The sequence below is a fragment of the Triticum aestivum genome, chromosome 7D (assembly GCF_018294505.1).
Source record: "Triticum aestivum cultivar Chinese Spring chromosome 7D, IWGSC CS RefSeq v2.1, whole genome shotgun sequence".
NCBI lineage: Eukaryota > Viridiplantae > Streptophyta > Magnoliopsida > Poales > Poaceae > Triticum > Triticum aestivum.
The window spans coordinates 226,211,964-226,217,995 of NC_057814.1; positions in this window are offsets into that span (position 1 = coordinate 226,211,964).

Below are 6,032 nucleotides of genomic sequence, written 5' to 3' on the forward strand. Positions count from 1 at the left end.
GCGTGAATTATATAGTAGATATGATCAACATAGTGATGTTCAGCATTGAAACTATTCCATCTCACGTGATGATCGGACATGGTTTACTTGATTTGGATCACGTGATCACTTAGAGGATTAGAGGGATGTCTATCTAAGTGGGAGTTCTTAAGTAATATGATTAATTGAACTTAAATTTATCATGAACTTAGTACCTGATAGTATTTTGCTTGTCTATGTTGATTGTAGATAGATGGCCCGTGCTATTGTTCCATTGAATTTTAATGTGTTCCTTGAGAAAGCAAAGTTGAAAGATGATGGTAGCAATTACACGGACTGGGTACGTAACTTGAGGATTATCCTCATTGCTGCACAGAAGAATTACGTCCTGGAAGCACCGCTAGGTGCCAGACCTGCTACAGGAGCAACACCAGATGTTATGAACGTCTGGCAGAGCAAAGCAGATGACTACTCGATAGTCCAGTGTGCCATGCTTTACGGCTTAGAACCGGGACTTCAACGATGTTTTGAACGTCATGGAGCATATGAGATGTTCTAGGAGTTGAAGTTAATATTTCAAGGAAATGCTCGGATTGAGAGATATGAAGTCTCCAATAAGTTCCACAGCTGCAAGATGGAGAATAGTTCTGTCAGTGAGCATATACTCAGAATGTCTGGGTATAACAATCACTTGATTCAACTGGGAGTTAATATTCTGCATGATAGCGTCATTGACAGAATTCTTCAATCACTGCCACCAAGCTACAAGAGCTTCGTGATGAACTATAACATGCAAGGGATGGATAAGACGATTCCCGAGCTCTTCGCAATGCTAAAGGCTACGGAGGTAGAAATCAAGAAGGAGCATCAAGTGTTGATGGTCAACAAGACCACCAGTTTCAAGAAAAAGGGCAAAGGGAAGAAGAAGGGGAACTTCAAGAAGAACAGCAAACAAGTTGCTGCTCAGGAGAAGAAACCCAAGTCTGGACCTAAGCCTGAGACTGAGTGCTTCTACTGCAAACAGACTGGTCACTAGAAGCGGAACTGCCCCAAGTATTTGGCGGATAAGAAGGATGGCAAGGTGAACAAAGGTATATGTGATATACATGTTATTGATGTGTACCTTACTAATGCTCGCAGTAGCACCTGTGTATTTGATACTAGTTCTGTTGCTAATATTTGCAACTCGAAACAGGGACTACGGATTAAGCGAAGATTGGCTAAGGACGAGGTGACGATGCGCGTGGGAAATGGTTCGAAAGTCGATGTGATCGCAGTCGGCACGCTACCTCTACATCTACCTTCGGGATTAGTTTTAGACCTGAATAATTGTTATTTGGTGCCAGCGTTGAGCATGAACATTATAACTGGATCTTGTTTGATGCGAGACGGTTATTCATTTAAATCAGAGAATAATGGTTGTTCTATTTATATGAGTAATATCTTTTATGGTCATGCACCCTTGAAGAGTGGTCTATTTTTGTTGAATCTCGATAGTAGTGATACACATATTCATAATATTGAAGCCAAAAGATGCAGAGTTGATAATGATAGTGCAACTTATTTGTGGCACTGCCGTTTAGGTCATATTGGTGTAAAGCGCATGAAGAAACTCCATACTGATGGACTTTTGGAACCACTTGATTATGAATCACTTGGTACTTGCGAACCGTGCCTCATGGGCAAGATGACTAAAACGCTGTTCTCCGGAACTACAGAGCGAGCAACAGATTTGTTGGAAATCATACATACAGATGTATGTGGTCCGATGAATGTTGAGGCTCGCGGCGGGTGTCGTTATTTTCTCACCTTCACAGATGATTTAAGCAGATATGGGTATATCTACTTAATGAAACATAAGTCTGAAACATTTGAAAAGTTCAAAGAATTTCAGAGTGAAGTGGAAAATCATCGTAACAAGAAAATAAAGTTTCTACGATCTGATCATGGAGGAGAATATTTGAGTTACGAGTTTGGTCTACATTTGAAACAATGCAGAATAGTTTCGCAACTCACGCCACCCGGAACACCACAGCGTAATGGTGTGTCCGAACGTCGTAATTGTACTTTACTAGATATGGTGCAATCTATGATGTCTCTTACTGATTTACCGCTATCATTTTGGGGTTATGCTTTAGAGACGGCTGCATTCACGTTAAATAGGGCACCATCGAAATCCGTTGAGACGATGCCTTATGAACTGTGGTTTGGCAAGAAACCAAAGTTGTCGTTTCTTAAAATTTGGGGCTGTGATGCTTATGTGAAAAAGCTTCAACCTAATAAGCTCGAACCCAAATCAGAGAAATGTGTCTTCATAGGTGTCACGCCCAATATGCGATACTATCCTAAAGAGACTCGAAGGTCCCACCAAGGATAGAACCGCATATTGACACGCTTTTGCAACGTGGATATCATTACATCAACATTACATAATATATGGGGATACATACAAGGCATACAAATGCCGCAAGAATACATCAATACATCATACATAAGACCAACATCCAACTGCGGATGAAACACCAACAGAAGCTCAAACGACATCCACCCTGCTAGCCCAGGCTGCCGACCTGGAACCTATCCCCTGATCGACGAAGAAGAAGAAGAACTCCAACACGAATAAACATCGCTCTCGCGTCATGATCATCACATAACCCGTACCTGCAACTGTTGTTGTAGTAATCTGTGAGCCACGAGGACTCGGCAATCCCATTACCATGGGTATCAAGACTAGCAAAGCTTAATGGGTAAGGAAGGGGTAAAGTGGTGAGGTTGCAGCAGCGACTAAGCAAGTATGGTGGCTAACATACGCAAATAAGAGCAAGAAGAGAAGCAACGGAACGGTCGTGAAGCTAGCAATGATCAAGAAGTGATCCTGAACTCCTATTTACGTCAAACATAACCCAGAAACCATGTTCACTTCCCGGACTCCGCCGAGAAGAGACCATCACGGCTACACACGCGGTTGATGCGTTTTAATTAAGTCAAGTGTCAAGTTCTCTATAACCGGACATTAACAAATTCCCATCTGCCACATAACCGCGGGCACGGCTCTCGAAAGTTTATACCCTGCAGGGGTGTCACAACTTAGCCCATTATAAGATCTCACGGTCAACGAAGGATATTCCTTCTCCCGGGAAGACCCGATCAGTCTGGGAATCCCGGTTTACAAGACATTTCGACAATGGTAAAACAAGACCAGCAAAGCCGCCCGATGTGCCGACAAATCCCGATAGGAGCTGCACATATCTCGTTCTCAGGGCACACCGGATGAGCAAGACGTCGGGTTGGCATAGACCCTGGTTGCCAAGGGAGCGCCGGACATCGCTCGGTTTGGACCAGCACTCGAAGGAGAACTGGCCCGGGGGGTAAATAAAGATGACCCTCAGGATGCGCGACTCCCAAGGGAAAAAGGCTAGGTGAGGCAAATGTAAAACCAAGGTGGGCCTTGCTGGAAGAGTTTTATTCAAAGCGAACTGTCAAGGGGGTCCCATAAATCACCCAACCTTGTAAGGGACGCAAAATCAAGGAACATAACACCGGTATGACGGAAACTAGGGCGGCAAGAGTGGAACAAAACACCAGGCATAAGGCCGAGCCTTCCACCCTTTACCAAGTATATAGATGCATTAATAATATAAGAGATATTGTGATATCCCAACAAAGTTCATGATATCCATGTTCCAACATGGAACAAACTTCAACTTCACCTGCAACTAGCAACGCTATAAGAGGGGTGAGCAAAAGCGGTAACATAGCCAAACAACGGTTTGCTAGGAAGGGTGAAAAGGTTAGAGGCTGACATGGCAATTTGGGAGGCTTGAAAAGCAAGTGATAGGTAGCGCAGCATAGCGAAAGAACGAAGCAACTAGCATAGCAATGATAGTAATGAGATCCAAGGTGACGGTCATCTTGCCTGAAATCCCACTAGGAAGAAGAACGAATCCATGAAGAAGATGAAGCCACGAAGACGAACCAAGCGTAGACGAACGAATCCTCACGATCGCAACGAAATAGGAACTAACGAGAAGGAGCACAGCCGGAAAGAAGCAAACAACAAGGTGAACACACAACACATAAACATGACATGATGCACAACCAAACATGATGCATGACAAGGCTAGATGAAGCTACTCATGGCAAGAGATGATGCATACAAGAGCAACACATCAAAGCAAGTTTAAACGAGGCCGGAAACAACATATAACAATTCCGGTAAGTCCTCATATGCAAATTTCGAAATTGGTCCAGAACTGAATAAACCTTATGTTCAAATTATTAAACAACAAGTTAAGATGCACCAAGATGATCTACACGAAATTCTAGTCAAGTTACATATAAGTTCATTAGATTCGCAGCTACGGCCTAGAAGATATGAGCAAAACAAGTAAAACATGGCATTGATGCAAAATATATTCAAACATCAAGCAAACACCTCAAAACAAGGATGCAACAAGGTAATATTAAACTACATGCAAAACTAAGCAAGTTTCATGTAGAGCACACTCAAAACGGAGCAACGGTGCAACACATACACTTCAAACAAGATATAGCAACAATCTGCCCAAAACAGCAACTAGGCATCTTGTAAGCATCAAAACAATATGCTACAGCACCCCAACATGAGAACAAAAGGCATGGACATGATGTACAGATAAAGCATGGCAAAACATGAACACTGAGCTATCTCCAGAATCCACTAGAACATGCTCAAAAGGACATGGCAAGATTGCAAATAATAATAGATTCACAGACACTGCAGAAAATCACTGGACATGGCAGAAATAACATCAGGTTGCAATGTTTAGAGGAAGAAAACAACATGCTACAGGAATATATCATAGCAAATAAAGGCATGGCATGAATCTACTAATTGCATAGAACAAAAGTACCTTACTGATGACGAGCCAAAAAGGCACAGAAGATACGATGGCACCCATGTAAACGTAGCAAGTTTCATAAACAGATTCAGACTGCAGAAAAACTGAGCATGGCATAAACAGAATTATGAAGGCATCTTTGCGAGCTCAAATCACTCATCCCCAAGCATCTCATGGTATGTGAAGGTATCCAACAGTAATATGGCATAATTATGAAGTTAAGAATGGCAAGAGTAAGTTCATAGGGTGCATGGATCACTAGCAAAACATATGGCAAAACTGAACTTAATGTTAACAGGCTGACAGCAACATTATTTAGCAAGTTTGGAGCATGAAAACAACAAGCTACAGCACACTACAAATGCAAAACAAGGCATGGATGGATAGAGCATGACATGTACACCAAAACATCCTTAGTGAACATCTCCAGATTATGCTTATAATTCATGGTAGCAGCAGATTAACATGGCATCACAATGTTACAGCTACAGACTTAGCAGAAAAACTAAGTCACAGAAATCAGCAACATCATGGAGGCTACTTTGCATGCTTGTGCTAGTCACCACATAGATCACAAAAATACAATACAAGCACCCCTGTAAATATGGCATGCTTTAGTTCAAAACACATGTAGAGCTCATGCTCATAGGGTGCACACTCAAAATGCAATGAAAAAGACAAATCACCAAGTTCTGATAACAGACAGCAGGTTAACAGCATATAGCACTCTTGCAACGATGATTAGGGAATCAAGATGGACTCAAACAAGCATGGCACAATAGAATTAAATGAAGAGCATCTCATGATGAACATTTTGATATATCATAAATGCAAAATGGAGCTACGAGCAGAAAGTTGTAGTAGGTCAAACATGTGCAACTGATGTTGAAAATCTGGGACTTCGAAGAAAAATGGACCTCGGGGAAAGTTGGACGGGGCGGTTCGGGGACGAGCAGATCCGGGACGGCGGGGGCGTTTGGTTGGTGGTGGTGGTGGATCTCATCCAGATCCGGGGGACCTCGCCGGAGTTGGCCGGGGAGGTGGCCGGAGATGGTGGGGAAGAGGCGGAGGAGCCGGATCCGGGGCCGGGGAGACCTCCTCCGGCTGGATCCATGGCCGCCGGGGTCGGGGCGGACGACGGCGCTCGGAGGCGGCGGCTCCAGCGGCATGGCG